Genomic DNA, 25,887 nt, shown 5'->3' with positions numbered 1-25,887 from the left:
GAAGTCCGAAGTTCAAAAACCAGGAAGCGAAAAATTCCACCTCTGTTAAAACATGGTTGCCAAAGACAACAATATACAGTCCCGCTTACGAGCTTGAAGCTCAAACCACCTGTTTTAAATCAGCCAATGCAGATCCCTCCCCCTTATACCAACCACTCCTCGTAAAACCTTGGAGAAACTGGCAAGAACCAACATCTGCCAGCTTTCCGGCTATTTATCCGGTACTAGCAACCAAGAAGTTTAGAATTTTAAAGAAATCGAAGATTCACCCACCCCTCAAACCATGTCTTCCGAATATCCCAACTTGGAACCGATTCAATGTGCTGGCAAGGAAATTCGGGACCGCAGTGTAAAGCCCTTCTTTCATCCCTATATATTTCCGAAAATACTACTATCAAACGTCTGGTCACTTATGAACAAATTAGAAGAGGTTGAACTTTGCTTGAAGAATGAACTGGTTGATATTGCTTGTATCTGTGAATCAGGGTCCGCGACTGAAGAGCATGAAGCATTTGAGGGATATGATACCTATTTCAAACCTAGAATGACACCCAATGACATTACAGTAACATGTGGTGGTGGTGTTGGTATTATTTGTCGATCGTCTATAAGAAATCGAGTTCTCACCTTCAGTAATATACCAAATAAGCATGGTTTTGAAGTATTATGGTTGTGGTGCAGGCATAAGAAGCTTCCCAAGGAAGTGGCATCACTGGTGATATGTGTTGTTTACTATCCACCCCGTGGCCCCTATTGTAAAGACCTTGTGAATTACTTACAAAATGGCACTGACAATGTACGATCCTTGTATCCTAACACTGGTATCATAATGTGTGGTGACTGTAATGACTTAGGTGTCAAATGGCTAAGCAATTAACTGTCACTTAAGCAGGTTGTCAATGTGCCAACAAGAGGAAACCGTACGTTGGATCTCATTTTTAGCAACTGTCCTGAATATTATAATACTCCAGTTACATTACCCCCATTATATTTGAATGATCACCTGTGTGTTGCTTGGACACCCAATCATTTTATCCCAAATAGACAAAAATATAGTGTGGTGTACAGGCCTTTCATACCTGAACTAGTAAATCTCTACAAGGAATGGCTCACAGATCGTGACTGGCGTGATATTCTCTCATTGTCTGACGGTGACCAAATGGCAAGTTTATTCTGTAAAGAACTATTCGCAAAATACTGTGAAATTTTCCCACATAAAAAAAATATATGTGAACGCTAATGATAAACCATGGATTACTCAAGATATTCGGAATCTGATAAAAGTGAGAAGCGAATTGCATTTAACTGGACCCGTAAAAGATTTCAAAAGAGTAAGAAATTTAATTGTATATAAAATAAGATGTTCACGCAAGCAGAATGGGTCTGAAATAATTAGCAAAAAATATAAATCCAACCCAAGGAAGTACCATGATTTAGTTCAGAACATTATCGGCAAAAAGTAACCAAAGTTGAAGTGAGAGATGTCAATGGTAAACCCCTGTTACCTAGTGAAATGAATGACTTTTTTGCATCAATTTGTAAAATTCCTCCGGAACTAAGAAACTTACCACCAAATGATTCAGTTTCTAATATACCTATACTAGAGATTTGTTCAGTTGCTAAAAAGTTAAGGGCACTTTATTCTCGCAAATCTAGTTATCCTAGTGAGATACCGATTAAATTGATTACTGAGTGTGCTAATCTTTTATCTACTCCTTTAACGGCAATTTTTAACCAATGTTTTATTGATGGTGTTTTCCCATGCATTTTTATACAGGCGTATTTAACGCTAATCCCCAAATGCAAGGCACTTAAAGATATTGCCAACATGAGGCCAATTTGGAAAACCCCAGCTCTTTCTAAAGTATTTGAAAGTTTTATTTTTGATTGTTTATTTGAGGACATAAGTGATAATACAGATTCCCAACAATTTGGATTTAGACCCGGGCATAGTACTGTTCATTATTTGGTTGCATTGTTGGATACTATCCTTAAGCACTTAGAAAAAAATGGGGCCTATGTTGATGCATTATTTGCAGACATAGTAAAGGCTTTTGATAGTCTTGATCATAATGTAGTTGTGGAAGAAACAAAGGCTATGGGTGCCCGTCCATTTGTTGTACGAATGTTCGCTAGTTTTCTTTTTGAAAGATCTCAGTGTGTCCAACTCCCTGATCATGAGCCATCTGAATTTGTACATATTTTTTGTGGTTCGCCACAAGGGACTAAATTAGGCCCGCTTTCTTTTCTTATTGTTTTTAACCGTATTTTAACAACAATTCGTGAGCGTTTTAAATTTGCTGATGATTTAACTGTTTTATCACTGCGACTAAGCCCTCGGACTACTGAACAGACTGACTTGATCAAAATCTATCATGATCTAAAAACTGGACTAGGAAAGGTAAAACTGACGGTCAGTGAAACTAAGAGCTCTTATATGACGTTTTCCTTCCTAAAGGGTAACAACTACTCTTAATCTCATAATTCCATACTGCCGACAAAGAAAACTGTTAAAATACTTGGGATACTTTTGGACGATGATTTAAGATGGAATTCGCACGTTCACTATCTGACTAAAAAGGCGCCTCGCTTTTACATTCATTTTCCAACCAAAAAAGATTTGGTATGCCAACTGAGGTTTTAAAGTCTGTATACTGCAGCTATGTTAGACCTTCTCTTGAGTATGCATGCCCTGCTTGGCATCCGGGATTGACAAATGATCAAACTGATAGACTTGAGACGATTCAAAAAAGAGCTGTAAAAATTATACTTGGACTAAACTACTCAACATACGAGGATGCACTGAAACAACTCAATTTGGACTCACTTGATAGTCGTAGACATGGCTTAACATATAGATTTGGACTAAATTGTTTGAATTCCCCAACTCATTGTCGTCTACTACCCAACCTTGAGAGCCCCCAACTGAAGAACCAGTACTAGACTCCGACGAATAAAAATAATTGTCCACAGTTAATGATTTGCTCAGCCTATAGTACTGAGAGATATTGTAAATCATTTGTCCCATACTTTACCCGTCATTCTAATAATATTGACATGACTAATATTTAATGTTTGATTAATTTGTGTTTTATTAATATAATATTTGACATTTCATTCCTGTGAGTGTTTTTGAAGGTACCAATTATTTTTGTCATGACATGCTAATGCTAGTAATGAGTAAATAAATGAATAAATAAATAGTAAATAAATGAGTTGTAGTGAATAAATATATTCTTTTCTATTCTAAACAGCTGTGGGATTTGCTGGTTCAACAAACATTTTCCTCATCATCTTGTCTTCCAATATAGCGATCATTCTTAGTAATGCTATGCCAAAGCGAACAGGCATTTAAGCAGTCTTGCACAAAAGTACAAGAGTTGTTTTCTAATCTATGGAGAGTTTCAGTGTAACCCCTCTTTACCTAATAAAATAACAAATATTCTTTTAGCAGCATTATCAGATGAGACATGTGTTACCGATAAAAGTCAGCAGTTTACTTCTATACACAACGGTGGCTCTACGAGTAATATTGATCACACGTAAGTAACTTCCAACAACCGAAAAATATAAGTGTTGACTCCCTCCATACCTGTAACGACGATTCACGTGTATGTTTTTGTGTCTTTTAGAGTTATTGCTCATGTTGTGAAACGTTTTCAATTTAGAGTTGTGTTTTCAGGCAAGGGGTTTTGAAGCGTGTTTGACTTAAATCGTCTTCAGGTTCTTCGTGTTGAACCCAAAAACTTTAAAGCGTTTTCATGTTACGAGTTCCAAGCGTGTTGGACACGGGTTCTTCAAAATTGTAATGCAGTAGAACAGCACGGTCGAACATGGGTTCTGAAAAGACATTCGCCGTGTTGAACATGACACCCAAAACGATCATCTACAAAACCTGTGTCAAACTCCATGTTGGATGTGGGTAGCCTGGAAACAAGGCTTAGGTAAAACAATTTTTTGCATTACTGCTTCAAAAGAACATCAAGTAACCCCTTAATTCAAAAAGGTAGAGAAAACAAAAATCAAAGACAGATTACTCACTATGGGCCTTAATTTAAAAAAAAAACATAATTAGAAAAGCAAAAAAGATATTTGATAGTACTTCAATGACGTCATGGATTGTGTGAAAGGTATTTGTATACAGACAAAACATTTCATTAGTATAAAATATACCTAAAGGACCACATGTCAAAAGATACCGACTTGATGGCCTTTTTAGCTTCCTTCAGATGAAATCACGTAAAATTTTGAATAGCAAATTTAAATATCACCAAGGGGCCATCAAGATTTTAGAAATGTCCATGTAGGGCATGACCCAAAATTGGCGCTAGATAATTATTGAGCAATAAGAAAGAAAGCATTAAATATTCGTTTTCTTGTCGTTATTACACCTGAGAAAGATTTTCGACGATTTTTGTTCTGTTTCAAATGAATTAACATCTGAAACATAACTAGCGATGGGACACCAAAAAAGCTGGTCAGCGGTAACATTAGCTTTTAAACATTTTCTTTTTTTGCATTTGAGATTAAAATTCATTTCTTATTAATATTGAGGTACTTCCCCCTTTGCGAAAATTCAGACAAATTTTCCCAGTATTGTAGCTTTTGATCAATAATTTTAAAACTGATTAAGTTTGAAATCAGTATTAAAGCCGATTCTTTTTATGTATAAATTTGTATAAAAATCCGTTTTTTAATGTATCAGCTATGATCTGACAGAATCGCTCCTTTCCTTTAGTTCGTCACAACGAACGGTTTGATAATAACGTTAAACATGATAATACGTCATTAATTAATAGTTACTACAGTAGTGTGACTCTCCTTTGGTGATGGAGGATCGATGTTCGAGTAGCTTAATAGTAATAACGTATGACCTAAAACGGTTCTTGCCTCATAACCTATGAATTCAAATGAAATCAAATGAGCCGCTTTCGAACTTTCTACAACAACTCCTTCTATGCAAAGTGCCCTGGCATAGAAAAAATTAAATATTAATACATTTTACCCACATCACTCTTTACTTGATTTATCAACGAAAGATTTTTCCTGCGTTTAGTTGGTTAGGCATGACTATTAGGCTATATTAACTGTGCGTCAAAATCAAAGTTCATACTCTCAAAACATCTAGTTTGTAGAATAATTAACCCAATTTTTCTTTCGTAAAATCTAAATAAGCTTCCTAATCCTCTATACCTTAGTAATACAAAAAAGATATGCCTTCAACAAGGATAAAGGGATCTAGGATCATTGGCATCACAAATTCACGAAAATGTAAAGGGATGAGCAGGATATGTATTTCCAAAATGTAGGAAGGGTATACTTTTTACCATTTTTAAACTGAAGTTTCCCGAAATTCTGTGGATGTTACTTGAATACGATACCTCCTCTCTACATGAAACAAATCAAAACACTTCCTTAATACAAATTTCAATAAAAATAAAAAAATTCCTACTTTTGCACAGAGAAGACTGAAAGGCTCACTAGGACTTTCAGACATTTTTCAACTTAAAGGCAATAGCCCTAAACTCAATGGTGACATGTGTCCCCGCCTAGAAATTTTGCTCCCCCTAGGCTTATAAAAAATACCATTGTCTATGTTTCTTCACTACAAAATATTTATTTGGGATTATCGTGAAAAAAATATTGATAAAAACAAAATCCCCCTTCACCTAGATTTTAGAAAATACATTTTGCCTCCCTAGCATTTTCATGAATTTGCACCATTGCTTTTGAAAAAGATTGTGATTTAATAGCTTTTATTCGCCTTTTTAAAACTACCCAAATTTTCATATCATCTAAATTAAATAGATTCCATACTTATTCTAAAGCAACATAAATTAGGCTTAACCAGTTCGAATTCTGAAATAACTTCCTTAGGTTCTAAGTATGCACTCAAACCGAGTGGTAAATTTGAACCCGGAAATAATGTAGGTTCAGTTTATACATAATACCGTTATTGTATACATGAATTTTCTATTTAACAAGTTTGGTAAATTTGAGACTCAAGTTATAGGATATATTAACAATGCTAAATTCTTTTTAGACTCAAATCTCCAGGAGATGTAATTCAGGAAAACAAAACCACTGGCAAGGGTAATTCCCATCCCTCCGCAACAGGCGCGGAGTTCTTGCTGATAGTAAAATTAATAAGTTCATACTAAGTTTTACAATGATAAGTGTAATCTAAGGTTAAACCCAAAACACCTCAGCATTTTTTTTTTTTGCTATTATTTTTCTTCTCTTTATTTTAAAAGTCAATTGAATATAGTTTAAATTTATCATTACAATTGATGTCACATTCAAATGCATCTAAAGAGCAAATTATATCATTTTTCCGAAAAATGACTATATAGTTTTTTATAGCTATTTTCTTAGTTGCAATAGTAAAACATGAACCACAGGGAATCTGACATTAACGGTAGTCTAGAATGGCACCACATCCTAGAGAAGCAACTTTTCGAAAGATGAAGACTAATTAAAAAAAACTTTCCGAAAAAGAAGTTTTTTAAAGAAAAGTAAAGGTCATGTTAAGCTTGAGATCAGAAGAAATAGAAACCTACAATAACTAAAGCTCAAAACGACAAAAAATAATTTTTAAAGAATAAATGAAACCTGAAACGAACAGAAATAAAACAAAAAACCATAGCAAAAAGACATACAACAGATATTGATATAAATAAACCTCAAAACAATTAAAGCTTAAATTCAATATGCAAATCATGCTTAAAACGAACAAACATGTTTTGCTATTGATGTATAAATGAAACCCAAAACAAACAGAAATTAAATAAACAATCTTGGCAAACAAACATACAATAGGTACTACTATAATGGAAGAAATAAATCTTAAAACAAGTGAAACTTAAATTGAATGTGCAACTCAAACTAGAAAGGAACAAAAACACTACAAACAAGAGTTTTGGTTTTGCCTCCTTCTCTCACTGTAAAAGTCTAAGACATACTGCGTCATTGGCACTTTACTGAAAGCTATGGAGTTTGTTTACTGCCCACTTCCCTAAGTGTAGAAGTCTAAAGCCTACTGCATCATTGGTGCTCCACTAAAAACAAATTATATTGCAAATATGTTCTTTTCCAGATATTACAACAATGAAAATGAAAATAAAATTACAGTGAAATAAAATCTTGAACTGATGATCTTTCAATAATCAATAGCATTATATATATATATATATATATATATATATATATATATATATATATATATATATATATATATATATATATATATATATATATATATATCAAACATTCAGTTTGATTTTATTTGTACTTTTCATGACTGTTCAAGACACATATATCATAATTGCATCCTGAATCCAAATTGAACATGCATTTGTATTGGAAATGAATTTTACCCTCACCCCTATATACCAATTCAGGGTATATATTTGCACATTGAGTGAGGAGATAAAGTTCATTTCTGATGCAAATGAATGTTAAATTTAGGTACAGGATTAAATTCTTTCAAACCTTCAGGGAATGTTTGTTTCCAGGTTGGCATAAAGAAGGGTTGTCAGTGAGCATTTGCAAGAAAAGGATTACCATAAAATAGGCCATCTCAAATAAACTTTAATAAGCACATTGATTGATATGTTTGTACTTTATTGATATTATTGACTTACCAATAAAACCGTTCATATTATTGACTTACCAATAAAGTAAATATACCACTTGATGCTTTTTTATGCTCTTTACAAATATGATAGGATAATTGCTTCTAATGCAAATTTAAGCACTTTTTGACCTAACCTAACCTAGCCTAACCTTATTATAAATAATTTTGGCACTGAGAAAATGTAGTATTGTTTTGTCAAAAACAACCAAGAAAACAGCAATCAGAAAACGTAGTATTATTTTGTTGGAAAACGACCAATAACTCATGCTTTGATTTAAAATTCGTCATTTTTAAGAACTCAACAGCGATGCTTTAAGAAATTTATATAAAAACATTTTTTTGTGATACTAGCCTTGACTTATTAGCAGTTAACTGAATCAATCGTGCACCAAACCATCTTCTGGACCACACTGTGGTGGTTTTTGTGGATGGTGAAGTCCTCCCTTTTAAAAAAGTGCAGACAGTCTGGTATTATAATATCAATTTTATTTTATTTTTACTAGTTGTTTATCAAAGCTTATTCCAATAGGCAATGCATAGAACACCCCCCAAAAAAGCTCCCCCTGATCCTACCCCAAATACTACCAAAAGCATTCAACCTCTTGCCTGGTCAAGTCAACTTTCTCAAAGCTCACAGGATGGGTCACTAAATAATACAATGGTGGAAGTGGAGCGTATGTCAAACAGTTTGTGGTAACAAACTGTAGTAAGGAGTGACTAGGCTCAATAGTAAACAAAACTCTAAAAAACGGAAGTTTGATGCTAAAGACACATCAAAAGAATCGGCTTTTCATGCTGATTTTAAATATATAAGTTTCATCAAATTTAGTCTTTGTCATCAAAAGTTAAGAGCCTGAGAAAATTCGCCTTATTTTGGAAAATAGGGGGAAACACCCCCGAAAAGTCACAGAATCTTAACGAAAATCACACCATTGCATTCAACATATCAGAGAACCCTGAAACAAAAATTTCAAGCTCCTATCTATAAAAATGTGGCATTTTGTATTTTTTGCCAGAAGACGGATCACAGGTGTGTGTTTATTTGTTGTTTTATTTCTTTTCCCCTGGGGTCATCATATTGACCAAGTGGTCCTACAATGTCGCAAGAGGGCTCATTATAACAGAATTGAAAAGTTCTAGTGCCCTTTTTAAGTTACCAAATAAATTGGAGGGCACCTAGGCCCCCTCCCACGCTCAGTTTTTTCCCAAAGTCAATGGATCAAAATTTTGAGATAGCCATTTTGTTCTGCATAGTGGAAAACCCTTATAAGTATGTCTTTGGGGACAACTTACTCCCCCACAGTCCCCACAGGAGGGGCTGCAAGTTACAAATTTTGACCAGTGTTTATATACAGTAATGGTTATTGGGAAGTTTACAGACGTTTTCAGGGATTTTTTTTGGTTTGGAGGGGGGTTGAGGGGATGGGGTATGTGGGAAGATCTTTCTTTGGAGGAACATGTCATGGGGGAAGAGAAATTCAATGAAAAGGGTGGAGGATTTTCTAGCATTACTGTAAAAAAAAAACAATGAACAAATAAACACAAAAATGTTTTTCAATTGAAAGTAAGGAGTAGCATTAAAACTTAAAACGAACAGAGATTATTACACATATGAGGGGTTCTTCTCCTCCTAAATACTTTGCTCTTTATGCTAAAGTATTAGCATAGCTGATAAAGTATATCAGGGGTCATTCTTAAAGAATTGGGACAAAACTTAAGATTTAGTGTAAAGAGCAAGGTATTAACAAGGAAACAAACCCCCCTAATATACATAATAAAAATATATGAATATAGAAGTTTCTTATGTAAGCTAATTCTTAAGTTATGTATATTTTTTACCAATAAAAACATTTGGTAAAAATTAAAAGTTCTAGTTGCCTTTTTGAATAACCAAAAAATTGGAGGTTAACTGGGCCTCCTTCCCCACCCCTTATTTCTCTAAATCGTCTGATCAAAACTAAGAGAAAGCCATTTAGCAAAAAAAAGAGAATTAATATGCAAATTTCATTTTAATGATTTATGTGCAGAGAGCCAAAATCAAACACGCATTAATTCAAAAACGTTCAGAAATTAAATAAAAAAAACTAGCTTTTTTTAACTGGAAGTAAGGAGCAACATTAAAACTTAAAACAAACAGAAATTACTCCATGTATGAAAAGGGATGTTCCCTTCTTAATGCCCCACTCTTTACGCCAAAGCTTTTTCCTGTTTAATAAAGCAGAATTGAGAGAAAGAGTCGAACTTTAGTGTAAAGAGTGGGCCGTTGAGAAGGGAACATCCCCTTTCATACACAGAGTAATTGCCATTTGTTTTAAGTTTTAATGTCACTCCTTACTTTGTAGTTAAAAAACTAGTTTTTTATTTAATCACTATCCAGGACAATAATGACACTGAATTTCAAGGTCCTATCAAGGAGCTCCAAAAAAAAGAAAAAAAATCTCCCCAATCAAAAATAATTCCCATCCACATGATCCAACTCTTCCCACACAAAAGCTTAGAATATACTTAAAAATAACTCCAGATACCCCCTTTGAGATAAAAAAAAATAGCTCTATTAGGGGTTGCAATTTTCAAACTGTTAAAATCAGTGTTCTTGTTAAACATTAACTATGATGTATCTCTGCTAATAGCCCTCCAAGATTCTAAATCAGCAGTTATATTACAGAATTCAAAATCTCTTCTTAATATCCCAATAAAATCTCTTCTCTGGATCCCAAGCCCAACTAAAATAGTAGTGAACAACATCCCTCCAGAAATACCTATTCAGGAGCTAAAAGAAGGGTTCTCTGACAGAACTGGTAACCCCTCTTCTACAGGGTATAGTCCTAAGTCTTTTCCCTATTTCTCTGGGATATGAACCTCCCATACACCAATCTACAGTATGCTGATGATCTGGTATTATGGGAAACTGGCAACACCTTTGAGATTGTACATTCAAAGCTGCAAAAAGCAATTTTCCAATTTGAAAAACTTTCTCAAAATTCAGATTTACCTATTGCACCCACCAAGTCTAAAATCATCCAATTCCACCATAAGCAAAATAATCCTAAAGCAAGGCTAACACTAAATAGAATAATTATTCCAGAAGACAATCAAATTAATTATCTAGGCCTCATACTTAACCAAAAACTCAATTTCTACCTTTACATCACAAACACAATAAAAAAATGTGAAAGAATAATAAAAATAATAAAAGAGCCTACTAGTCACATCTTGGGGCTGTAATGAGAAAACATTACTCCAATTTTATAAATCTTATATAAGATCCAATATTGATTATGGCCCTATAGTTTATGGTGCTTGTGCAAAGACTCATATGCAAAAAATTGAAACAACACAAAATGATATAATCTGTCTAATATTTGGTCTTAGGAAACCAACAAATACAAAGTTTCTGCTTACAGAGAGTGGACTATCACCAATAAATGAAAGAAGAAGATTTCTTCTAATTAATTATTTTACAAAAATTGAAGTCAATAGCTCTAATACCCTGCATAACTGGTTAAGAAATCCATCTATGTTTAGATACATTGAAAATTAGGTAAAATTCTAGTTAATTGACTTCTTGCTATCTTGGAAAGGGTTTAGGTTAGGAAAATGAAACTTTCAGGGATGGGTCTACAGGCTAAAGTATGTCCTGGGAAAGTATTTTAAAGTACCCAAATCCACTCTTTCTCCCTCTAGAGGGCCCTGAAATTTGCCTACATGATAGGTCTATACCTATTGAAATTTTGACAAAGCAATATTTTACCTTAATTTTCAGTTACTAGTTGCTTTTTCTCTGCCTTTAGTTCTGAAAAATGCAATTCTTCTTATTTGAGTAGAATTTTGAGCCATATCAATGTTTTTTTTCAAAATTTAAGAAATGTATTTGCATATCTTTAAAACCTTATAAAATGGAATTGAGCAAAGTTATGAAGCTGAAAACAATTTTGTTGTACTTCAATTAAGCAGAAGATCTATTTTGCAAGGTTTCACTTTTATAACTCACATATTTTTAAAGGTCATCAGAGGTCAGGACCCTCTAGATGGAGAAGTGGTGGAGGTAGTTGCTTCAAAATACCTTCCCGGGACATACTTTAGTCTGTAGATTTATTCCTGAAAGTTTCATTTTCCTAACCTAAACCCTTACTGAGATAGCAAGAAGTCAATTAACTAGAATTTTACCGAAAATTATTATGCCAATACCCAGAAGAAGTTCCCAGTACCAGTAAATTCCATTGCACCCACTTTCCCCCAAACTCACCCCCCATGTAGTTGTTCAATCCCCATAATAAACATTGATTTGTAAAGATATAAACACTGATTTCTAATGATATGAAATTCTTTAGATAATTTTCCTGAAATAAGAGCAAACATAAAGGATACTATGCTAATAAAGCATACTTGAGTACGTTCCACCAGATATTTTTATTATTTTTCTTTTGTTTCTTCTACAATTTAAATGCGGACAAGGAAACAGTGTTTCCACTTTTTTAAAGAGTCTGTGGAATCTCAGTAAAAACATTTTATTTTGTATAGAGTTTTTGGAGTTGTTCGTGTAATTTGCGAATTAAATACCACATTCTAAAAGTTTAGAGAGCATATATACAAGAGCCAAATGTGATTCCAGAAAAAGTGGGATTTTGTCAATCTCGACAAAGGGATGCAGCTAAAAGCTCGAAAAGCAAACGAAATGTAGTTGATTTTGAAACTAAACGTTGTCACATTTCACTTTGACTTCATAGCTCTTTAATCAAATTATTTTACCTCATAAACTTTTATAAGGGGTGCGTTTGTTTACTTGTCCGATTACTAATCTGATTAATCCAAGCGTTTTTTGAGACACATATGACGTCAGAGGTTAGTCGGATTATCCCCTCAAACGCTCAGGATTACTTGTCCGTGGGCTGGCACTTTATAACCCCCAAATAAAGAGGGTGTTCCAGGTGAAAAATCAAGTAACTTTAAAGTAACTAGAGAAGTTACTTGAATTTTAAGGCCTTTTTTCGCGTCAACCAGCTGGTTTAACAAATGACACCTTTGGTTTAACCAGCTTGTATGTTTAACGCAAAAACGGAAAAAAATTACATATGGTTGAGCTCAAACAAAACTGGTTCGCGAAAACACTCTTTTTACTTGTCGGTTTGGGCAAAAAATTTCAAACATAAAACATCCGTATAGTGTTAAGAGTGTCATTCTATTATAATTAAATGATTTAGCACTGGCTTAATTTCCTCCGGATTTGACATATTTCACATTAGTTTGAGGTCAGAGAGAATTGAGAAATGATCTAGCATACTCTCTGGAATATTTGAAGAGATAGGAAGGGTCTGAATTAGTGGAATCTTTGGTTAAATTGTTCACGTAATATATTGGAAAATGTTGTATTCATACTGTAAAAGCAAAATTACCTATAAAAAAGTCCTAAATGATAAGACTTTAGCTTTGTTGAGCTACCCTAAACAGAGGATAAAATTCTAGTTTGACTTCTTTTTGTTTTGATTTGGAATTCTACAAGCCTACCAGGCTATAGATTAAATTTCTAGTCAAATTCCTGTTTAGCTACTTTTTGCTATCTTTGAATGGGGTTATGTTAGATGAATGAAACTTTCAGTGATTAATACATTTCTAAAAACATACTCTGAGAAGCTATTGCTAAGCTTATGTGATAACCCTCTTCTGTTTTTAAATCTGGGAATTTTGCATACTGGACTGGTCTGTAACTGTTAAAATTTTGGTAAAACAACATCTTACCTTAATTTTCAGCAAGCAGTTTCTGTTTCTCTGGTTTTAGCTCTGAAAATGCAATTCTTGTTATTTGAGTAGAATTTTAAGCCATATCAGTGTTTTGTATTTAAATATAGGGAAATGTATATCCTGAATGTTTCCAAATCTTGGAAACATCATAAATTGAAATTGAGCAAAGTTATGACACTAAAAACACTTTTTTCTTGTCATTTAAGTAGAAGATTTATTTTGCAAGGGTTTCACTTTTATAACACAAGCATTTTTAAGGGTGTGGACCAAATAATTGGACCAAATCAACTGCTTAATCTGAATAGAAAAAAATCCAAAGGGCTGTATATTTCTTCAATACAAAATATATATTAATTTTTGTTTTCTGTAGAATACTAGTTAAGTAAAAACCAGCAAATGTTTAAAATTTTTTGAGGGGGACAGCTGCCTAAAATTAACAAAATATTTCTGATAAGCACAAAAATATAACAAATTAAGCTAAACTAGGAAAAAATTTTTTTCTCACTGAACAGTTACCATAACACATAATGTGTTGTAAGATTTTTGCAGTACTTGTGCATTATAGCCACCACATTCAAGTTCTATTGAGAAGTTTAGTTTGGCTAATGTTAATGACATAAAATAAAATATGGTGAATATATAAAACTTTATCAACAAAATTATGAAAACTAAAACAAAGAATCCTGGAATTTGTAAATCAGCTTCATATCTAAATATACTGTATCTTACATTGTGATAGATTGTTTTAACGCCCTACTGTACAGGGGTAAATATTTAAATTATGTATCATAGGCAATTATCTGAAGAGTAATCTATTAAAAGTCTCCTGAGCTAACTAGGGAAGTTTTTTCTTTCTTTTTTACTTGCTTTAGCCTGTATCCAGTTCCTGATTGCCATATAAATTCCATATTCATAGTTAAATAACATAAGCCTTTGTATATAGACTATACCTTGTTGCTAATTTTTCTGGGCATAGAATGTTTGATTTGGTAAAGCCCTAGAGAAGGACCTGAAGAGAAAGAAACATAATAAAAAAAAAATTCATGCTTCATAATTTTTAGATAATAGCTGGTAACACATTTTACATTCAACTTTGCTCTACTTTACCCCTCAATCCTCCCAATATAAAAATGTATTGCTGAAATTTCCTATTTTCCATTTGTTTTGTCAATCTGTCTCTCTAACTTCATCCCATGTAGCTGTAAATTAAACAAATGTGACAAACAATAACTAGAAAAACAGGTGACAGGAGGTTAAATGCATTGAAAATATGAAATTTGAGCCATATTTCTGCACATTGGGAGGGGGATTGAGATAAAGCATAGCCTAACTTAATGATTTTCTCTTGCTATGTAGGGTAATTGGAAGGTCACTTGTATATCATGCTGTCCTTTTCAGTTTTAGTTGGATAGAAAAAATCCAAAGAAAGTCCCCTTTGAAAAGATAGGAGCCACAAAGTGAGATTGTATTTGTCAAAGCTTGGAGGTTTATCCCTTCTGTCTGTTTAAACAAAACAGAATCTTAATTGAAGCTTTGTTCATTTCTATCTTAAGGGTGCACAAAATTATGATATAAGGTACTTTTCTTTATTCAATTGTCTTCTTTGTTGTCTAAAAGACTTTTTTTTAATCTAGATGTTTCATAAATTGCTCATTTTTACCAGAAGTTCATTTGACCTACTTTGAAATCCCTGGTCTTAAAATTACATTTGACTTTGTTAAAGCTAGGAGACATAGACATTGTGTTTGTTTAAAGAAAGTGAATAAACATTAGTAATCTGTATTGCACTAAAGCCCTAGGGCCATCACAATTCCAAACAAAAAAGAAACTTCACTTTAGAATATTCAACATTGTCTAACATAACAGAAACAAAGAAAAAAAAATACAAAATTTTACTTCTGCACTCTACTGTCAACATGAGAAATTGTCCAAAATTTTAAAATCTTGCAAAACATTCATCCCTCATCACATTCACCAGCCATCTCTCATCAAACCTACACTTCATTTCTCATCTCACTCAATCCTACAAATGCATCAAATGACCCACTCTCTCATTAGTGCTTCCATAGATATGGTCAAAGTAAGAGCCATCTTGCTTACATTTTATTATATCTAGAAGTTTTCTGTAGCTAAGTCAGTACTTAAATATTTCATACACCTTTGTAAACAACCTTAAGATGGTAAAATAGGTTGGATTATCCAAATTTTTAGTTACCACAATATATTTAAATCATTATTGTAATATAAAGGGCAGCCAATAGTAAAGGACCTGAATAAATATTTTAAGGTAATTAAAAAGGTTTATTACTCAAAAACTTGGTAAAACTAAAAGGGAATTCTTAATGATTGATTACTTTAAAATATCTACATTATACACAACAATAAACCTTTGCTATAAAGGGAAAGTCAGTAAGGCCCAAAAACTATTCAATACTAATTGTGCTTTGAGACAGTTTGCTGAATGTCTAAATGATTTGGGATAGTAATGAAGATAAAATGTGGGCAAACTCAACAACAATATGCAAGTAAGTAAGTATGGCAGCACCGACACATCAAGGTCTAAACTGGCAGTGCTAATTTCCACTTTGTGACCCTTTGGCCAAGAATTGCAATTAAGGGCTGGGGGCCAGAAATCTTGTGCTTTTGTACACCCTCCCTGCTTACCTTTTGCATATTTCTCCATTTGCCTATTTAGAGCTGGTTTAGATCTGTCTAACATCACTGACCCCCATTTAAAACAAATAAACAGGCAATACTAGGAATCAAACCTGTACCCCATGGACAAAGGATTTCTTACTAAGAGTGCTTTCCACTTAGCCAAGAACATTATTACGACCAGAGTAGAACAACTATTAAAAAAAAAAAAAATTGAAAAAAAAACCAAGATGGATTTACAGCCATTTTCACTAATCTTCAATACACATTGTATTTTACTTAGACAAGTTATTGTAAGGCAGGTGTCAACAAAGCTCCAGTAGGGATTGCTTTACTTAAGATGCAAACTAGCATGGTGAATACTTAGCTGGTAAAAACCAAATACACTAGCAATGCCAGGAATTAAACCTGTACGCCTTGGACAAAGGATTCCCAAACCAGAGTGCCAACAACTTAGCAAGGAACACAAATGTGACCAGAGAACTATTATTTGAAAAAAGAAATATTGAAAAAAACTCAATTCATGGTTGTTGCCATTTTCTCTACTGTCCCATAAACAATATATTTTATTTAGACAAATTAATTTTAAGACAGGTATCAACAAAGCTCCATCAGGGATTGTATTTACTTAAGATACAACAAGCAATGTGATTGCATAGCTTTGTGATATTCTAGTCTTAAATAATGATAAAAAAGCAAATTTACATTTGCTATTTGTTTTCCAAACCATTTTAAGCAAAACCATTTGCAACAGCAATACACCCATGGTTAGATTAGTGTCTATCCAAAATGCTTTACAACAGAAGGGACACATTTCTTGCAAAGCAAATACTCAGCTTTAATGCTATTCTGTGTCATCTCTAAAAAATTAAACTGTATCAGGTGTATTTTGATATAAGATACTTCTAAGACTTCTGTTTCACAGCTTTCCTCAATCCACTTTATAAGGTTTTAAAGATATGCAAAGACATTTCCTAAATTTTGAAAAAAAAATATTGATATGGCTTAAAATGCTACTCAAATAAAAGGAATTGCATTTTAAGAGCTAAAGCCAGAGTAAAAGAAACTGACAATTAAAAATTAAGGTTAATCTTGTTTTGTCAAAATTTCTATAGTATAGGTATAGACCTTTTGAGTAAGCAATTATCTAAGACTTAGAAATCAGAAAAGGGTTGACATAGAAGCCTGGCAGTACCTTCCCAGAGTGTTTTTGACCCTGGATTAATTACTGAGTTTCATTCTTGTAACCTATTCCCTTTCCAAGATAATGAAAATTAGCTAAACTAGAATTTTACGTATTTTTTGCTTTGGATTCATTACTGGAAGGTCTATTTTCCTGACTTAACCCATTTCTAAGATAGCAAACAGTAGCCAAACTAAAGTTTGACCTGAAAATTTATCCATGGCCCTATAGGGTAAGGCTGAAATGTAAAGAGTTCTGACAAAGATGCAACACATCTTGGAGCATCTAGTAAGAATAGTAATTGGATTAACAATGCTTTATAACAACTAGGGTCTTGCTTCATCAAGGTTTTATCTCTGAAGCCAAATTACCAAGCTAAGGTCAAGCCTAGAGCATCAAAAGGATGAAACAAAGATTTCCAAGTATCTACATAAGTTTTCAAAAGCATATTCAAACTCTTGACTTCCTGTCTTAAGGCCTATGTGAATCAAATTGCAGGATATAACCCAACATTTATCCAAATAGCCCTAATACGAAAACAACTAAATTAAACCTTACTTTTGCGTGGCTAGAATTCTATTTGTCAGCTTATAATTCTTATTTTATATAGACTTATTTATAGCCTACGAATTCTTCTTTTCGAAATCTACGCCTGAAAAGGTCAACCAACAATTATGAATGGTAGAACCCTACGGTTAAAAACAATGACAGTTCTGGTTAAATTAGAGTTCAACCAGTCAATTGTTTCATGCAAAATCACTTTTCATGACAACCTGGTTTGTGACTGTTTCACGCAAAAACAGCGGTTGAGCTCAACCACATCAAGTGGTTGAGCTCAAACAGTCTCTTTGGTTGACGCGAAAAAAGGCCTTTACATTCACCACGAACGGCTTTTGAATTAACTAAGGTCTTATTCAGATAGAAAAAACTATTACGACCAAGATTTTGATAACATTTGTTTTAGACTCATTTAGTCTGAATTTAGAATAACTTCCTGTGCATAAGTCCTTGTAAATATTGTAGCTAAGGCCACCAACCAGTAGAGGAAACTCTTAGAATATTTTGAAACTGATCTTGAAATAAAAAAAATTAAATACACTCTAGGGGTGTATGAATAGGATATTCTAGGCTAGTTGCATGTTTAAACTTGTTTGTCTTTGGTATAGTTTGAATAACGTAACCTCTGCCAAGATAGCAAAAAGTATCAAAACTAGAATTTTACCACAATTATTTTTTCTGCATTGTTTCCTGATTGATTAAGCTAGCCTAACCTATATCTTAAATTTAACCCACTGTATAAAATTGACCTACATTGTTCACAAAAAGAAAAGCAGAATGCTGCATAAATAACTTAATGCCAAATTCATTATGGAAAGGTATTAATTTTGCAATAAATCTGTGGGCATTAACCTAGATTTGGTTTAAATATCCTGTTTCTATATTAATTTCAGTGCATTAGTGTCTGAGATAGCATACAGTAGTGTTGATTATTGAAACTCTTTGGCTTAGGCCTATCTTTTTCTTACATTCAGTTGAACTATTAAGGTTAGAATTTTAGACTAGGCTAGTTAAAATTTCCAAATGATGGCCTTTTCACTAGGCTATCTTTAAAAGTATTTGAGCTTACTAAATTATTTTTTAATAATGGATTTGCATCAAATGAGAGGGAGTTCCCCTAGATTTGGCAAAATACTTTGGGAATTTTCATTGAAATATATATATTTTGGTACATCCATCAAGGAACCCCCCTCCTCAGATTTTCAAAATACATTCCCTTCCCCCTCCCATTTACAGTTTTGTAAATTAGTGCCATTTGTGAATTAGCATAGCAGAAAGACTTTGGTTTTGCCCTGGATTTTGTTTTAGGCCTATTTCATACTTGACTGATTTCAGCTTATTCATAGAAAATTGTAAGGGTTTCATGTCTTCATTTTTATGGAATTTGTTTTTTTATTTATTTGCATAATTTTATAGTATTTGCTTATGAATAGGTTAAACTTGTATCAGATCAAAGGTATAAGCTATATAAAAAATGCCAATTTTTCATGATAATTAAAAATGTTTTCTTGGGCATTAATTTGTGAACACAGAACATTTTGTTGTTAGGGCAATATGATTTTCAGAAACTTGTTTAATAACCAAACCAGGCTCATACTTAGGCCCATGACCTAAACTTAACAAGAGAAAGAAACAGAAACTTGCAGGTAGGATTTAATTTAGAGCAAAGTGGATGACATATATTTGAAATATTCAGTTCACCAAGTTTAACCTTTATAAAGCAGAGTAGTCACAACACAGTTTTCAGTTTACTGTATTGGCTTCTAATTAAATCTAGGCTTTCTTTGAGACCACAGTCCAAGATAAAAATGATTTATTCAAAGCCCAATAAAGGAACAAAATTTTACAGCCTCCATCAAATATTCCAAAATTCATGAAAAATATAGCATAGAGATGGGTACATAAAAATTCAATGGCTGATTTAGGATTTTTCTGTGAAGGGAAATTTCTCTCTTCTTATGGCTGTTCAAAAACTGTTGTCTTTTGATAGGTAGAAAACAAAAATAACTGAACCTATAGACTTTGTATGCATTCATTTCATCTCAAATACTTGATACTCTTCAAAACACTCACTATTATTGAAACAGATATCTTACAAAATCCTAAAATATCAAATAACTTCAAAAATTCAATAGATTATCTCAGCTAGAAACAATTTTAGATTTTACAATTTTACAGCTTTTTTCAAATCTTCATACAATGAACTCTGCCAGTGGTACATCAGAAATGCCACAACATTATTTAGTTCTACAGTTGCTTATTGATGAAATAATGGATACTGATGTAGGATCAGATAAAAATGAAGAAAAATGGTGGTAAGTTGTAATATAATATTCAATTTAATCTTGCAAGTTATTATTTTTCTAGACACAATCTTGTATATTCAGGTATGGACAAGTTCCAAAGCTGCCAATAGCACAATTAAATAGAATTTCAAAAGCTGCCGACACTTTAGCAGCAACTGCCAAATAGCATTACTACTTAGCTACCCCATTTTCTCTATTGTGGGGTATATGTATAAATGAATGTTGGAGTGGAGACAAGTATTATGTTGACTAATAATTTGTAATTTTTTTTATTACATAGAAACAGTTTTTTAGGACCAAGAAAAAAGGATTCTGATTTTATTTAAAAATACATTATTTTGTTTTGCTACAAAGTCATTTATTGTTGTAACCTGTGATTATGATGTTATTCATCATCTTGTATACAAAGATGTTGTCTTGTATACAATAATTGTGAGTCTTTATTTTGATGTGCATATTTGAAGAAAAAGTTTACCATATGTATAGACCAACTAACCCAATAGGAACATTTTGACTAAATACCTGACAGCCTGTACAACCAACAAGTCTCTTTTTGCTTCCTGGCTTTTGGCTATGGTCTGTTTTATGCTTTCTATTTAGCTAATTTTGTTTTGCTGGTTAAATAGCAGAAATGTTCTTTATTTGGCTATGTTTTTGAGTTTAGGCTATTTTATGGTTTTCATTTAGTTATTTTCTTTTTTCGCAAGAAAGAATGTTGGTTAAATAGCAGAAATAATCATATAGGCTACATCACCTATCACTGTCTTTGTACAATAAACTTCTAATTTCTTGGAATTAATTTTTTCAGGTTTGGCATTAATAAATTTACTCATAGATAACATTGGCCTCCAAAATTACAGTTTTGAAAATTCCGTAAAGTATTTTGCCAAGTTTCATGCTGTTTGATATGTTAATTCCAAAAATGGATCCCATCATTCCCATAATGTCAGGATTTTCTTGAAAAATACATATTATTTTAAACAAAACCCAATTTGGAAAAGAATGATGTTGCCCAATTTCTTGTGTACTATCTGGTAACATTAGTTTCACCCAAAGCCAATAATTTGTTATTTCTTTATGTTACATAGAAACAGTTTTTTAGGACTTAAAAGTTTCTGATTTTATTTAAATGGCCCTTGTGTTTCAAGAGTTAAAGAATTAAGACAAAAGGTCAAACTGTAGCATAAAGAGCAGAGTATTGTGGAGGGGAAATCAAATCACATAACTTTTCCTAGCTAGAATTTCCTCTTTGTGGAGAATTTTTCCTGCAGAAAATTCTCCCATCAAATATTTTTTTTCCTCAGAAATGCATTGATAAGCATCTTATCACTTTGGTTATGGATGCAGTTGTTGGCTTGTTGCAAAATTACAAATTTCTGATGGAATGTAAACATTAACTTGCTTTTCTGAATTTACAACAAATTAGTGCAAACATAAATGCTTACTTTGGTGGTGTCCATTGTATTTCTGAGTAACTTGCAATGTGAAGGATAATAACATCTTTGTTTTATTATGCTTGACATCTAAAGTTTTCCAAGATTTGTCAGGGGCTAGTAGCTACAGTAAATTCTTAAATGATTCATAAATGAGGGTAGCTTCCCCCTCCTTAATAACTCATTTTTCACCCTGAAGTTTTTAATATCTTATAAAAGTTTCTTAGGGGCCATTTTCACAAGGATTCAAGTTCAACTAAAATCCTTGTGAAACCAACAAAAGATGGACCTTTCAATTAAGTAAGGCTTAAAACTGTGTTGCAAGACCAAATGACGAAATCAGAACAGTTTTGTCCTGAATGCAGATTACGGGTTACTTCAAACGCAGTCAAATGTGTTAATTGCAGTTCTTGGTTCCATGCAGGGACTGAAAAGTGTGCTAGGATAGAAATCACTAGTTGGAATAACTCCTGGATGTGCCTAGATTGCTCTACTAAGTCTAAGGTAAATTGTACTTCTTCTCCAGTGCTTTCTATCCCCCCATCCGGAACTTCTCGGACACTCCGTACCCCTGTTGAAAGAAGAAGGATTCTTAGCATTCTAAGTGATCTCAGCAGCCCTAAACATTTTCCAGACACTCCGCTCAGCCAGTTTCCTCTATTGACTGAAGAACCAACCGTTTCTAACAAGGCTGGCACTAGTTTGTGTGATCCTACAATTTCCCTTGTCCCTCCCCAGCGCCGAGGCTGTTCTGAAGGGAAAACGAATGCATTTTGTCAAACAATTGACTGTAGCATTGATAAATTAACTTTCATCTCCAATTTTTTGACAATTCATTAAAGCGATATAGCAAATCAACCTGCATATAATTCCATTTTGAATGAGGTTAATAACACTTTCATCTCTGACCATAAAAAAAGTGCAATGTCCATAAACCAAATGAATATTGATGAAGGACTTAGAGGATTAAATCCAGTGATACCTGTCACAACAAGTGACACAAATCCGGAAATTTTCATTGACCTCAATCCACCCTTGATACAGACTAATTATAATGGTAACCTTGATTACCACATTACAGATGCTCAAAAACGTGTGGACATTAACAAGGTGAATAGCCTGCATAATAAGACTGTCTCTTCTGATAATAAACTAAAATGTGCTAATATAATCTTGGCAGGTTCTTGCCAATTAGGAGACAATTGTGTATTTAAACACGTTTTTTCTTCAACCAAGCTCCAGCCAAAAAGTGTTTTCGAAAATAGAGTTAAGGCAAATTACACTAAAAAAATGAGCTCAGTGATTTTCAGCCAAGTGCATCAACAAAGTACCAACAAAAAAAATGTGATATGCAAACATTTTAATCATAATCGTTGTAAATTTAGTAAGCAGTGCAAATTTTTACATATATGTCGTAATTTTATTTCAGGTAGTTGTGGTTCGGTTAAGTGCAGTTTTGACCATGTGAAGCTTTGTCCAGTTTTAGCTTGTAATAACAAATATTGTAGTTTTGCCCATGCACCAAAAGTAGATGATGTTAATTCTCCTCCCTGGGGCCCTGTTCCAGTGTCCCTGTCCAAAGATAAAAATTGTAAGAGCCACTCATCTCTCTTCCGCCGTCCTTTTTTAGTGCACCGCACTCAAGCAAAAATTTCTCATCAAAGTTCATCAGGCACAGCTCAAAAATTGACAAACCCTTCCTGATCCCGAACTCTCCTCCCTTATCCTTTGCTACCTCCTCCCCCTTCCCGCATACAGAAGTCCTATTTCCTCCCCCCTCACAGTATGCTGCCCTATACCCTCCCTACTCTGCCACAAACCAGCAATTTCTTGACGGACATGAATCACTATTCCCAACCAGGCCCCCTTTCCCAGCACTTTACGAAACCCCACCCCCAGTCCATTCGTTTTATCCATCGTGCCTACCCTGTCAACGTGACTCAGGTCTGAGACTTTTTAATTGTCTTATAAATAATCCTAATTGTTCTCCTCGTGCTTCATCCATACCATTGCCCGTCCCCCCATCCCCAAATCCCCAAGATAAATCCTTTCCTTACTCTAATAATTCATCTTTCGATGTTGACCCTAATAGTCATCCCATAAAAGTCAAATGTGCTCCCTTGGTCCCCTGTTCTGACTACATTATTCTGGCCCCCGCTAAAAATCCCACCTCGCCCCCTGTACCCATTTGTAATTTAAATAAAGTTAAGTGTAAAAATGGTACCTTTGCAGGTCGTTTTAAATTTACCACACTTTTGTTAAGCAACGCTGAAAGTCTTAATTTTGACAAACTTAATGAATTAGACTCCTTTTCTAAAATATATAGATCAGACATAATTGCTATTACTGAAGTACAAGCTCAAAATACACACATGTTAAAAATGAATAATTTCACCCAGTTTATTAAACTCAGACCCGAAACCCACCCTCTGGGTAAGAAAGGGGGTGGAATTCTTTTCTTTGTCCGTAATGATTTTTATCCTTCAGAAATATTAGTTCCTTGTCTTGCTCCCTTTGATGAAATTTGTGGGTTTGTGTTCGACCTAGAGTCTTACCACGTCCTTTCAATTTGATTGTCCTGTGTTGTTTTTACTGCTCTCCTGAAAAGAGAGCAGCTGAAAAAATTAATTTTATTGAAAAATTGCATGGCAGTGCTGACTATGTACTATCTAAATACCCAAATGCTGGAATTTTCCTCTTAGGTGATGCAAATGAATTAAAACTTGAGTCTACATGTAATACTTTTAGTCTAAAACAAATTGTAAAAGTCCCTACTACCAAAGGCAATTCTACTCTTGATTTAATATGCACCAATATGTCAAATTTCTACAGACCCGTCACCATTCTTCCCCCTCTTGGAGGTAGTTACCACTTTAGCCTACTCCTATCTCCACTAGCTACAGTTAAACATTCCTTTACTATTACTGAAACCGTCTTTAGACCTCTAATTGACTCAGGACTCTACAATTTTGGCTCTTGGATCACTAGTGAAAATTGGTCCCCTGTGTACCAAACAAATGATGTCAACTTCAAGGCTTTGTCCCTCCAAAATTTATTGAGGAATAATTATGAAGCCCATTTTCCGGTGAAAAAAAATTAAAATATGCTCTACCAATAAACCTTACATTACTGCGACTTTTAAAAAACTAATAAGGAAAAAAATCAATTTGTTCAAGCAAGGACATATCACACAGGCTAATGATCTAAGAAAGTTCCTGAAGAGAAAATTGAGAAAGGCAGCTTCTGGGTATTACAATAGTAAGGTTAAGGATTTTTATTCTAACAAACCCAAACAATGGTACAGGAAAATTAAAGAGATTTGCGGAAAAAACCATGTTGAAGTTAATTTTCATCTCCCTGAGCCCCCTTACAAGATAGCCAACGATTTGAACCTGCATCTTGCGTCCACAGTACAAAGTCTCCCCCCTTTCACTGGCTCAGGTCAAACTATTCCTCCCTCCACCTCTTTCCCCCAAATTTCTCCCTCTGATATTATAAATAAAATCCAAAAGCTCAAAAAATCAAGTACTTGCCCATTAGACATCCCAATTGACTTGATTAAAGCCTTTTCAGACACAATTGCTGGACCTTTATCTGATATTTTTAACCAAATTACAAAATCTGGTAAATTCCCAAGTGGCTGGAAACTAGGTTTTATAACACCCATCCCAAAGAAATCTTCCAGTCTGACTATAACCAACATGGTTCCTATTACACTCACTCCAGTTTTTTCTAAGCTTTACGAAGGGTTCCTTTGTGACTGGCTTAAAATTAAAATTATACCACGTATTGACATCCGACAATTTGGTAATTTAAGAAAAACCTCCACCACCCATTACCTTGTACACTTTAATCACACGATCCTAAGTGAACTAGAGAAACCAAATGTTTGGCTAAACCTGGTTTTAGTCGATGTCCAAAAAGCATTTGACTTAGTTGACCACACTATCCTAATTCGTTTACTACATGATAACTTTGAAATTGACCCACTCTTAGTAAATATTGTTATATCGTTCCTTTCAGACAGATCACAAGTTGTAAAATACAAAAATACCTTCTCTAACCCCCTCCCTAGGTACTGTGGAATACCTCAAGGAACCTTATTGGGACCACTATTATTTCTTGTCATGATTAACGAAATTGGCAAGGAATTCCCCCAAAGATGGAAATATGTTGATGTATTGCCGATCCTTGAAGTATGTCATAGGAATATTAAAAGTGACCCCGTTGAAATCCTAACCCAATGTTTGGATGAATTCAAGAATCTAAATATGACAGTAAATCCCACTAAATCACAGATAATGACAATCAACTTCTTGAAATCTACTCCTGCTTTTTGCGATCCGATCCCAAGCGAAATGCTAGTGAAACATGTTA

General features: G+C 33.7%; 1 protein-coding gene and 1 pseudogene across 1 annotated transcript in view; one reads left to right on the top strand and one right to left on the bottom strand.

Moving 5' to 3' along the window:
- Nucleotides 1-12,150, bottom strand: part of LOC136034666 (cysteine-rich protein 2-binding protein-like) — a gene marked incomplete in the record, with an annotated part of 109,636 nt that extends 97,486 nt beyond the window's left edge. The window contains 1 exon segment of the mRNA XM_065715982.1: nucleotides 12,023-12,150.
- Nucleotides 12,151-18,167: 6,017 nt separating this feature from the next.
- LOC136034662 (uncharacterized) overlaps nucleotides 18,168-25,887 on the top strand; it is a 38,418-nt pseudogene continuing 30,698 nt past the window's right edge.

Source organism: Artemia franciscana, chromosome 13 (assembly GCF_032884065.1).
Source record: "Artemia franciscana chromosome 13, ASM3288406v1, whole genome shotgun sequence".
Taxonomy (NCBI): Eukaryota; Metazoa; Arthropoda; class Branchiopoda; order Anostraca; family Artemiidae; genus Artemia; species Artemia franciscana.
Note: the sequence above shows the minus strand (reverse complement) of the source record. Positions and strands in the feature narration are given on the sequence as shown.